We start from the raw sequence: 12,694 nt of genomic DNA, 5'->3' as shown, positions 1-12,694 counted from the left end.
GACTGTGCTGCCCATATCCCTCTTTTCTATCAGCAACTCTTATTTGCCAGACATTATAATTAAAGGCTTCCTTTGTTGAAAATGATTGAACGTGTGAGGAAATCTTGGAATGCTTTATTTAAACCCTCCCTCAGTAATGTCTTCCTATATAAATAAACTACATGGCAATCCAGCCATAAAAACTGAAGGAAAAAAGAAATCTGGAAGAACTGAATAAACAAAGAAATACTTTACCTAGACTGGTTATTTAAAGATGGTTTCCTGCTTCCAGTCTCACAACTCAGTGAAAAAAATGAATTTGCAAGAAAGCCAACACTGGCAGCACTACTGTTGAAGATTAAAAATTTACAGACAAAGATGTCCAGCCTTAACTGGAATGAGCTCCCAACTCAACAGCCACTCTCCAGTTTTTGTTTGCTTGCTTGTTTTTTGTGATCCAGAGTAACAGTCTCCCATTCTGATCTCACTGGCATAAAACTGTTGAAGTCAATGGAGTTTCACCATCCTAAAAACAGTAACTGAGGGCAGAATCAAACACTCAGGGCCCAATTCTTAGCTGCTTTAAATGGGCATAGCTCTGTTGGGCTGGCAATTAAATGACTGGAATGTTACTCGGGAGACCTTCCCAGCCCTGCCACTCTCCTGCTTGGTGACCTTGGGCAAGGCATGTCACCTCTTTGTGCCTCAGTTTCCCCATCTGTAAAATGAGGATAAAGATACTGGCCTCCTTGGTGAGACACTTTGAGAGCTGCTGATGAAAAGTGCTGAAGTACAGCTATTATTTTTGAAATCAATGAAGCTGTGCTGTGTTACATCAGCTGAGAATTTGGCCCGCTGTGAGCCTGATTGTGATCTCAATTACTTTGGTTTAGCAATGCTGTAACTCCTTTGCATAAATGAGATCAGAATTTGAGCCTGATACTTTGGATCAGTGAATCAAAGGAACTGGAGGGTGACACCAATTTAGCTGAGATGATGACAGTATGGCCAAAACATAGCAATATGTAGTAGAGAAGGGTCTAAGCCATGAAGTTTGGATTCCAACCCAGTTCTGAACTTTCCTCAGATTCAGGATGTATGGATGGGAGAACATTTTTATAACATCAATAAAATGTCTGTTGACATTCAGTTGAACTTCATTCAGCAAAAGTAATTTTCAGGATGGCGTAGACACCAAGCAGAATGGCAAGACCGGGTTCTGTGACTTGAATATTGCTAAGAGTGTGGGAAGGAGAAGGGAACTACTTCATAACATTGTCCCCATATTTAAAAACCTTGAGAAGAGATTGGATGGAAAATAGGTATGGCTGGAAGCAGAAAGTTCCCGATAGACCCAGAAACCTTTGTACTCCATGATCTGAACCTTGTCAAGGGTCCAAGGAATTGTTGTAAGTAGTTCCTGGTAAGGAGTTCTGCATTGGCCAAGTTGTGCATACTGTGAAATTCGAAATAGGCAAATAAATTCAGCATTTCAGAGTGGTATACAAGTATGAGCGAGCTCAGTACCTTGGAAAGGATTACCTTGGGTACATGAGGCAGGGTTCTGCCGAGAGAGATGGGCCTGATGCACTTCTCACTCCAGGGTAAGTCCGCAGTAATTACACTGAAGCAAAAAATTTGAATCAGGTTCCGGGTCCCTCTCCTTAGATCTTGGTTGAGGTGATTAAGGGTGTCCTTACTCAGGTACACTTTGATGTTCTGTATATCTAGTAATCTTTATTATACTACAAGTAGAGATGAGCCTGAACTAAAAGCCTGAAACAGGATGCTCCTTACTTTGTGGAAATTCAGTTCTCAGTTTTGCATCTGACCTCAGCCTCTATAATGGGTTGAATCAAAACTCTGTATCTGACCATCCCCATGCTTCAGGCAACATGAATCAAAAACACGAGTCTGTAAAGTCTAAGGACCAGATTATGAAACTTTTACTCAACTTGGTGAGCAGTAATTCACATGTAGAGCCCCAGGAAGTTACTTTCTGTGTGTAACTGCCTACTAGCATAAGTAAAGTTTCCACAGTCTAGCACTAAAAGAGTAGCAAAGATTAATAAACAGTGGTAACTCTAAATTATACATTTATTTAGTGCATTGCATGGGTCCTGGGATGTTGTTCTGCATATGGAGGTGCATGATTCTGAAGAGAATAGTCCAGGCTCTCTGAAGGTGCACAGCATCATTTAACATGACAATTTTCTATGATGCCACAGGAGTGGCAGGTTGCTTATGTCTACAGCATTCAAGGAGGGAATGCAGATGGAAGTCAGTGTATAGCAGAAATACATCTATGGTGAATTTAGGAGTCTTACACACTGATAGAAATGCAAGATGGAAAATTATTTTTGTGGGAGATTTTCAAAGGCAGAAAGGGGAGTTAGGTGCCCAAATGCCATTGACTTTCAATAGGTGTTGGGTGCTCGTCTCTCCTTTGTGGCTTTGAACATCTTCCCTAAGTCATTTTCTCTATCTCCCTTTGTCAGTACAGGATTGTTCTCTACCGTAGGTTCTCCAGCTTTGCTCTGTTCAGTTTTAAATTATTCAAATGAAGGGCTCCTGCCACCACCCTGGAAGACTAATCTACTGTTTTAATAGAGATCATTGTTATTGCATGTTTCCTGATATCCATTGTAAGTTCCCCCGGCTCCTTTACTTGTAGTTACAGCCTCTGGGATTACCCTAAACAGTTGTCCTCTTTATATTAAGAGTTCATCTCAATTGTTCTGTTGTCAGTGGCATTCATGTTGTTAGAGTCTAGCTGAATGTTGATAATAGATGCTTTTGTCTGTCATTTTTGGAATGTTTTGCTGTATTTTCTATATTTTTAAAATCTCAATAGTGCTTTCTACTAAGAATAGTTCTCTGAACAGAAAAAGTATTCCTTGAAAAAGCATTTTGTGAGCATTATCATAAAATCATCATCACTAAACATTTCTCTGCAACTATTATTTCTTTACAGTGATCACACACAGTGCTCCAGAGACATCATTCCAAATTCATTCCTTAGCGCTCAGCAGCTGCTGTGTGATTGACAGGCCCAGAAGCGTGCATCTGATTGCTTTCATGTGAGTATGATTAAAGTGACTACCTTTGAATTCCTTGCCAATGGCAGCTGCACTGTTTTTGGTGTGCTGCCTTAGCGACTGATCCAAAGCCCATTGGAGTCAGTAGATAACTCCCTTTGACCTCCATGGGCATTGGATCAGGTCTTGAATTTGTATATTTTTGGAGACACTACAGTAGACTGCTTTCTGCATTGTGGCTTATTGGTGATGTAGTAGAGATATAAAGCATTGTATGAACTACTTGAATTTTGCAATAATTACTTCTTGGGGATGTGGAAAATGTTCTCAAAGCTGTATGTATTTCTTCATTTGATCTTAGCAGTGTTTTCTTGTGTCTTTTTGGTGTTCTAAAATATCTGCTTCCTGAATCTGCTATTAATACTAAATCATATTAAGTTATGTGAATAAGATTTGTGGTTGTGATGTTAGACTCCTGTTTCTTTTGCTCTTTACTCAACAAACGAACTATGAAGGAACCACACAGGCTGTGGGGTTCAAATAACCATGTCTACTAAATAAACACAGTATGCAAAGCTGAGCTACATATACACACTGCTGTCCTGCTTGGATTCTGGAACCCAGAACCCAGTGAACTCTGCTAGAGGGCTCACAAACTTTTTGAAGAGATAGTTTCCAGTTTCTGTGTACTATAGCCCTGAAATATTTTCAAACAGAAATTCAGGCTGGATATGTACTGCAGACTGTATTGTATTATACTTGACATTAATGCAGTGAGAACTTCTTTTTAAACAAGTTCCTTTATTCTTAAATTTGCATCGATGTAACAACTCCAACTCAGAGCCTGCTTTAATTGCTGCAGCAGCTTTCTATCCTGATCAGTTTTCAGAGCCTTCATTGTTATGTGAAGTGCTTAGCTGCATTTTAGGTGCCTAAATCCCTTTAACAATCTGACCCAAGAAGATTAAGACCCAGATTTTCAAATGCTCAGTACCCACAGATAAGGCAAGATTGTCAGTGTCCTGAGCTCTTCTGAAAAAAAACCCCAAAACCCTAAAAACAAGCAAGCAAGAATAACAGTAACACAAAAACAAACAAAAGGCTGTTTTCATGTTCAGTTTTGGTTGTAGAAAACCTGAATATTTTGACATAAATAGACATATTTCTTGAGAATTTATATTTTGTTGAAAAAGCCATTTTACACCGGAAAAAAACATTTCCATGCAAAATTGGTGACTAGCTCTTTTATTGACTTTTTGAAGTTGAAGACTACACCATATACATTTGGAAGGATATGGATAATTTTTCTTTAGATCTGCAGTAAGGTATTGCACTTAAAATATGACCCCAGTGTCAGGAGGTATTAATGGACTCCAAATGGATATATCCTATATATACAATGTCGTTAACAACAATTGACATTTACCACTCACTACACAGTGTTATCCACAGTTATTTTCTTTACTTAGACTAGACAATAATTGCAGTATCTGTGACACCAGTTAGTAGTAACTTCTGGTAAACATAAATGTGTTAATGGGGTCTACCACTGTAGAAGCAAACAAGTGTATTTTTTAGATCTGCTAGAATGAGTTTATCCTTGCAAGAAAACAACAATTTAGGGTTGCCGATGGGCCAATGTCATCATTGGTGTAACTGCAATGACTTCAGGGAAGTTTCACCAGGGATGATGTTGTCTCATTACAGGCCTAATCCAAAGTCTATTGAAATCAATGCGAGCAAAGCTAAAGGTGAATCAGGGGCAGGAGGATCGTGCTCGCACTGCCCTGTGTTATGGGAATTCTGGGCTGCATAGCAGCCGTAGGCAGTCCAGGGAAGGCTGCTGTCAGTTGGAGCATTCTCTGAGTCTATCTGCCTTAAAGAGGTGGTCACTGAAGCCCCCAAAGCACTCCAATCTGGGTAGTACACAATCTGGCCAGAGCCATCTTTGCCCCCTCTCCCCTGGGCTGACCTGATGTGCTGCATTTCATAGGAGACACAGCACCAAATCTATCTCCATTTCTTCAAAACAGGATGATCTGGAAATTCTGGCTCACCCCCATAAACTGGTTCTTCAGCAGAATGAGCTTCCCCATAGAATCTGGGACTTTGTGTGAGTGCTAGCCTGCACCAGTGCCACATAAAAGTTCTTTGTTACAGTCTAGCCTCTGGTGGTGTTTTGTGTTGCGTGACATTTTTGGAGAGGTGCGAGTGTAAGTGCGGTTGGAGTTTTGTTTAGTTTAATACCAGACAGGCTCGTTCAGGAAGTGATATCATTCATCCTGACGCAGTTTGTAGGCCCATGAAAATGTGATGACTGCCTTTCACTGGTCACTCAGCCTGATTAGTGGTGTAACTGTGCTGCTAGGAAAGGTTTTACTAGCTGCATTAATGAAACACGGAGCTAACGGGCAGCTGAAACAAAGAAAACTAGTATGTTAATTGCAGAAAGTAATGCATCACTTAAGGATGACCCTAAACAATCAAACCTGCTGTGACTCGCCCAAAATTTGAGGTGAGAAACATTCTTTATTTTTTTAATTCAGGAATCATACCACCTAGGAATTGTGAAATTGACACCGAGTAATTGCCAAGAAATCTGCTTCTGATAAAATTGTTTGCAAGACAAAGTTTAAAAACAAAACTTTCTGAATAAGCATAGTGATCAGGTATAGGAGCAGGTTCACTGCTATGCTCCTCTGTTTTTGTGCTGCTTGTGTGATGCAAAAAAGACTGGAAACTATTCATATCTTCCCAGCGGGTGCAGAGCAGATGTAGCTGGTAGGAGAGGAGGTGGCAGCTATCCTCAGCTGACAAACAGTCCCTTAGCTGTGCCAAACAGATATCAGCCAGAGCAGAAAAATGTATTCCGTAGTCTTGTAGGTGATATTAACTTTCTAAGGCAGGAAGGCCCAGAGATCCTCAAAGATACCCTTGAGGATCTGGGCAAAGTGTCATGTAAAAGTTAGACCCATGAATTGGGAGTTGGGATTCTTGGATTTTATTCCCCAGGTCTACTACTAACTCCTGATTTCTATTCCCTAGCTCTGTCATTATAACTTGTGACTTTAAAATTGAAATAACAATACTTACTATTTGAACCTCACAGGGATGTTGTGATGCTGAAGCACTTAATGTTTCTGAAGCACTTTGAGATCCTTGGGCAATGCTATAGAAGTATATATCCATCATCATCATCTGTAAAACGGCATTGGTAATATTTACCTAATGCACAGGATGGTTTGAGACTTCATAGGTGTTTTAAAAATATTTTAAGATCCCTGGCTGAAAGATGCTCTGTGAATGTTCTGTAATTCTAGATTAGCTGGAAGCGGGAAGCACCAGAAACCTCAAAAAAACCCTCCTCTTCTCAGGACACTTCCAACCCGGTTTTGTAGACCCAAGTGGTTTAGATTAGAAGATAGTACCATTCAGTATGCATGAGAACCTTTGGGTGTTTATCCAAACTTAGCGTGATCTCTATATCTCTTGAAGTTCTCTATTTAACTGGTTTCCATTCACGGCCAGATTTTGCATCTCTTTCTCACATGAGTGAGAGCTGCCAGACCCAACATGTTAAAGTATTTGGGTCTGATTTCCTTGTACATTAAGGTCCCTTTATACACTTCAGGCAGCGTAAAGGGGCCATAAAGTGAAAGTAAATTACATTTAGGTGTATAAATGAAACAGAGTGAAATTAGGCTTCCCTGAGTTACTTTAGCTCTGACCCTGAGAAACCTTTCAGAGTCTATGCAGGCAGTTCTTTGTTTTAGAAGAGCAGATCTCCCAAATTGCAAAAGATTACCTGAGGCAAATGACATTTGAGTGAAGATTCTTTTCCATCACACTTGGGATCCCTATATCTTTATTACAAGCTCCATTTACTTGTCAGACACCTTCAACATTGCTTGTTTGGTTTGACCGAAGGGGAAGGGTGAGAAACTTTAATTGAGACTTCTACATTGAAAAATAGAACAACAAATATTTATTATATGAAACATATAAAAGCATCACACTTGTTGGTTTGGGTCTTTGAAAATATTTTGGGGTAGGAAAAACTGTTATCCATCATCCAGCCTAATTTTGAAAGTCTGATACAAATTGAGACTGACTCCTATTGAAGACCTGATACAAATTTGCTGTGACTTGGATACCAGCTGTTTCTCCGACAGGGTACAAAGGCACATAACTAGAATAGCATCTTTTGTGGAAAGTAGTGTTTCCCATTGTTAAATGTGTGAGCCTGAGGCAGAAAATTGCAGTCCTTAGTTATGTGGCATGTGCAGTCTAAAACATGTCTGTGGGGCTTTGGCGGTCTTTTTCCTGTTTGTTTTTTCCTCAAAGGTTATCCTACCTATTCTGAAGCCTACTGGCCTTTTTAGTAGTTTCATCAGTGAAAGACAAATCTAAATATCTTTTCTTTTTGCCTTGCATTAAAGCTGAAGATAACCTACTGATTATTTGTCTTTAGAAAGGTTTGTATGAACATTTGCTTTGGTTTCAATCCACTTAGGTTCAATCTTCAAATCTCACAATAAAACTCAGTTTTCCTTTTTATTTGCGGAATTCCACCAGTCATTTTTGATTTCTTACTATATTGTTTCCATTTTAAATCTTCAGGCAAATGTGTATAAATAAAATAACCAAACTAAGTATAAATGTAACTGAATGAGAATTTGAAATGACCTCACCTCTCCAGCTTGCCTAAGAGATGATAAATGATAAAAAACTATGATAATGATAATAGTTACATGATAGTAGTCTATGAAATGTGCAGGATGTAAATGTTAAGAATGGAGATAAATTATTTAAAGTGCTACATTGGGAGTAATAAAAAAGGTAAAATTTAGGCTGAATATCAGGAACATTCTTCCAGTGAAATCTTTTAGGACCAGTGGTACTTAAACTGGGGTCCAATGACCACAGAGAGCTGTCTGGTCACAAGTTGCTGGCTTTTCCTCCTTTATTTCCAGATGCTAAACTGCATTAAAAAATATCTAAAAAAGGTATACTTTGTAAAGGTTGATTTTCATAGGTGCTGCACATGTTCAGTGCCTCTTGGTATGAAGTGAAGGATATTGGTTCTTTCCTGTTTGTCAGTGTGGCGGGGTGGTCACCCTGCCCTGCCTCAAAAGGCTTAAAACAGCCCTAAGAGAGGGCTGTAGCCGGAGGAAAGCTAGGCTGATTGGGGGAAGTAGCCACAGGTGGGGCCATGCTACAATCAGGCCACAGCTGGCCCCATAAGAGGGCTGTTAGCCAGGAGCTGAGAGAGACACTCTCTCTAGCTACAGGGAGAGAGGAGGACCTGGCTGCCTGGGAAGCTGAGGAGGGTACCTAGGGCAGAGCAGTGCTGGGGAAGGGCAGAGGGAGCTGCAGCCTAGCAGAGCCCCAGGCTGCAGTCTGAGGAAAGGCCCACAAAAGGGTACTAAGGCTGCAGAGGAGCAGCCCAGACCTAGACAGGGGCAGCTGCTCCGACCCCCCCCCCCCCGCCTATGATGAGTGGTACAGACTGCAGTCTGCCCCAGGGAGTGGGGGCTAGATGGTGACTGACAATAGCCACTGGGGCAAGGGAGGGTTGGGAATTCCCCTGAGAGGGGAGACCCAGACTGAGGGGGTACTGCCAGGGGCCAGAACCCTAATCTAGAAGGGCACCGGGGTCCAGGAGGGGCACAGGGCCAGCAGCAGGTGAGATGCTGACTGGCAGAGGGCAATCCTGGCTGACAAGAGCTAATTCCCTGGACAACCAGCAGGAGGCGCTGCAGCAGTGAGTTGTTGCCCTGTCACAGTCAGTCATGCCTGTCAAGAAGAAAGCCTAGGCTGACCACTCCAAAGTGGAGGTAGTGTCTTTGGTGCTGGATGTGTCCTTTATTTCAGCCAGATTTGTGAAGATTTGAAATATGATATATTGAGGTAAGATAACTGGCAGGGGTGTCACAAAGATATTGCCAGTCCCTCTACATGGATCATGGAAGTCTCTGGAGAAGCATCTGTGTGGGATGGTATACTGGGGAAATCAGGCTCATACTGAAGTGTTGAATATGTAGAAGAAAGATGAGGTATGGCTATAAGAGTGTATCAGGAATAGAGGTTCTCACTGATGATCGTGAGAGAAGGGCAGAGTTAAGGTTGTGTGTAGAATTTTAACTTCTTCCTTTGAACTTCTTGGAGTATCACATTTTTTAAAAAAAAATCAGATGCCAATAAGACTTCACGGTGTAACAATTATCTTTTTTATTCACTGCCAAAATTATAATGAAGCACAGAAGATTCCAGTCACTCCTCGTGAGTAGGTCTCTGCCGTTTCTTCTGTAAACATTCAAACAGATGTTAGATAGCAAAATTGTAATGATGTGAAGTATTTATTTAAATCTGTTTTACCAGGAAAGTCTAAGTGGCTGAAGAACATCTTGTTTTCATGAATGTGCAGAGGGGGTATAACAAACAAAGGTCTGCACACAAAACTCAAAGAACAAAAGGTGATCAGAAGACGTTCCTCACGCTTTGGCTAGCTTTTTGCTCTCATTTACATCAATACAAACCTGGAACAACTCCCAGAAGAGCAGAATTTGGCCCTTCCCTTTGTGCAGTTGAGGCTGGATATGCAAACTTGGTGATAGCAAGTGTTAGTTGTAGACACAATCAAAATAAAGATGTGCGTGTGGAGCTGCAGTATATAATCGGTTGATCTAATAGAGCAGCTATCTGTAGCAAAAAAGTCACATCTCCACGTAGGTAGGGGTGGTGACAACTTCTAGAGAATTTTTAAGCAATAGGATTATTGTACACAAATGACCTAATGACAACTGTGCAGTGATAGGCTGTGTTAGCCCAGCTTACAAAAAGCTGTGTGGTTTCACAATCAGGAATTACATTGTAGCGCTCTGAGATGTGGTATCTAGGAGATCTCATCGCACCTTTCACAAGAGAAGAAATGGTAGCCCTCATATCCCAACCAAATTTAGTTGTTTGTTTTTATCATTTGGTCTACATAAACTCCCTCTAAATTTCCAAATGTATAAGGCATTTTTCTTCATTTACTGTTTTTTTAAAAACTATTGCATAGTCTTGCTTTCTGCTGTGAAACAGCTGCCATTTCCACCCCAGAGGTAGCTGTATTTCAACAGTGAAATGTTTCTCACTTCCCCCCTCCATATAGGAGATAGTAGGAGCTCTATATGCAGTATTCGGCTTCACTGGTTCACTTGTCACCTGGATTACTGGGGGGCATTTACAGAAAGGCTGAAGTCAATTGAAATGGGAAGGGGGCACTCTCATCCCACCAGCCAAAGAGGAGGAGAACTGTTGGATGGTACTGTTCACCCAGCCGTGAAAGAGGATGGGTAACTCTCTGCTTTTAAACAAAAGGGAGAAGCTGTCCCCTTAAATCCCTGTACTTTAACTCTTAGTTTTACACCCAGGAGAGGGCAGGTGATGCCACCACTCATACTAGATTGAGTAGTGGGGAAAGTGGGTGTGGAGGTGACAGCTGTGGCCAGGTTTTGGTACTTTAGTGCAATCTAATGAATCAGGACTGGAAGGGACCTCGAGAGGTCTTCTAATCCAGTCCCCTGCACTCAAGGCAGGACTAAATATTATCCAGACCATCCCTGACAGGTGTTTGTCTAACCTGCTTTTAAAAATCTCCAATGATGGAGATTCCACAACCTCCCTAGGCAATTTATTCCAGTGCTTAACCACTGTGACAGTTGGGAAGTTTTTCTAATGTCCAACCTAAACCACCTTGCTGCAATTTAAGCCCATTGAATCTTAGAATATCAGGGTTGGAAGGGACCTCAGGAGGTCATCTAGTTCAAACCCCTGCTCAAAGCAGGACCAATCCCCAATTTTTACCCCAGATCCCAAACAGCCCCCTCAAGGATTGCTTCTTGTCCTATCCTCAGAGGTTACCAAGAACAATTTTTCTCCCTCCTCCTTGTAACAACCTTTTATGTGCTTAAACTGTTATGTCCCCTCTCAGTCTTCTCTTCTCCAGGCTAAACAAACTCAATTTTTTAAATATCTTCCCTCATAGGTCATGTTGTCTAGATCTTTAATCATTTTTGTTGCTCTTCTCTGGACTTTCTCCAATTTATCCACATCTTTCCTGAAATGTGGCACCCAGAACTGGACACAATACTCCAGTTGAGGCCTAATGAGCATGGAGCGGAGCAGAAAAATTACTTCTTGTCTTGCTTACAACATTCCTACTAATACCAAAAAAGCAAACATTCTGGAATGTAACAGTGTTACCCTGTTGACTCATTTAGCTTGTGATCCACTATGACCCTGAGATCCCTTTTCTCAGTACTCCTTCCTAGGCAGTCATTTCCCATTTTGTATGTGTGTAACTGATTTTTCCTTCCTAAGTGGAGTACTTTGCATTTGTCCTTATTGAATGTAATCCTGTTTACTTCAGATCATTTGTCCAATGTGTCCTGTTTGTTTTGAATTTTAATTCTATCCTCCAAAGCACTTGCAACCCCTCCCAGTTTGGTATCTTCCACAAACTTAAGTGTACTCTCTATTCCATTATCTAAATCATTGATGAAGATATTGCACAGAACTGGACCCAGAGCTGATTCCAGCTTGACTGTGAACCACTGATAACTACTCTGGGAACAGTTTTCCAACCCCCCTTGTAGCAGCTCCATTTAGGTTGTATTTCCCTAGTTTGTTTATGAGAAGGTCATGTGAGACAGTATCAAAAGCCTTACTAAAGTCAAGATATACCACATCTATCACTTCATCCCTATCCACATAGCTTGTTACCCTGTCAAAGAAAGCCATTAGATTGGCTGGACATAATTTATTCTAATAATAATAATAATCAAAAATCAAATCCATGCTGACTATTACTTATCACTTTATTATCTTCTAGGTGTTTGCAAATTGATTGCTTAATTATTTGCTCCATTATCTTTCTGGGTGCTGAAGTTAAGCAGATTGGTCTGTAATTCCCTAGATCATAGAATATCAGGGTTGGAAGGGACCCCAGAAGGTCATCTAGTCCAACCCCCTGCTCGAAGCAGGACCAATTCCCAGTTAAATCATCCCAGCCAGGGCTTTCTCAAGCCTGACCTTAAAAACCTCTAAGGAAGGAGATTCTACCACCTCCCTAGGTAACGCATTCCAGTGTTTCACCACCCTCTTAGTGAAAAAGTTTTTCCTAATATCCAATCTAAACCTCCCCCACTGCAACTTGAGACCATTACTCCTCGTTCTGTCATCTGCTACCATTGAGAACAGTCTAGAGCCATCCTCTTTGGAACCGCCTTTCAGGTAGTTGAAAGCAGCTATCAAATCCCCCCTCATTCTTCTCTTCTGCAGGCTAAACAATCCCAGCTCCCTCAGCCTCTCCTCATAAGTCATGTGTTCTAGACCCCTAATCATTTTTGTTGCCCTTCGCTGGACTCTCTCCAATTTATCCACATCCTTCTTGTAGTGTGGGGCCCAAAACTGGACACAGTACTCCAGATGAGGCCTCACCAATGTCGAATAGAGGGGAACGATCACGTCCCTCGATGTGCTCGCTATGCCCCTACTTATACATCCCAAAATGCCATTGGCCTTCTTGGCAACAAGGGCACACTGCTGACTCATATCCAGCTTCTCGTCCACTGTCACCCCTAGGTCCTTTTCCGCAGAGATAGTCCTTATTCCCCTTTTTATAGCTGGAG

At 41.3% G+C, this 12,694-nt stretch overlaps 1 protein-coding gene across 3 annotated transcripts in view; it reads left to right on the top strand.

Annotated features, from left to right (window-relative positions):
- The window catches only part of CALD1 (caldesmon 1), a 240,104-nt gene that overhangs the window by 91,818 nt on the left and 135,592 nt on the right, over positions 1 to 12,694 (top strand). For all 3 annotated transcript variants that reach the window (XM_077826837.1, XM_077826830.1, XM_077826845.1), the window contains exon 2: positions 2,954 to 3,059. The gene's annotated coding sequence lies outside the window, so the exon portion shown is untranslated. The remainder of the gene's footprint in view (positions 1 to 2,953; positions 3,060 to 12,694) is intronic.

This window comes from Eretmochelys imbricata, chromosome 1, assembly GCF_965152235.1.
Source record: "Eretmochelys imbricata isolate rEreImb1 chromosome 1, rEreImb1.hap1, whole genome shotgun sequence".
Classification (NCBI taxonomy): domain Eukaryota; kingdom Metazoa; phylum Chordata; order Testudines; family Cheloniidae; genus Eretmochelys; species Eretmochelys imbricata.
Note: the sequence above shows the minus strand (reverse complement) of the source record. Positions and strands in the feature narration are given on the sequence as shown.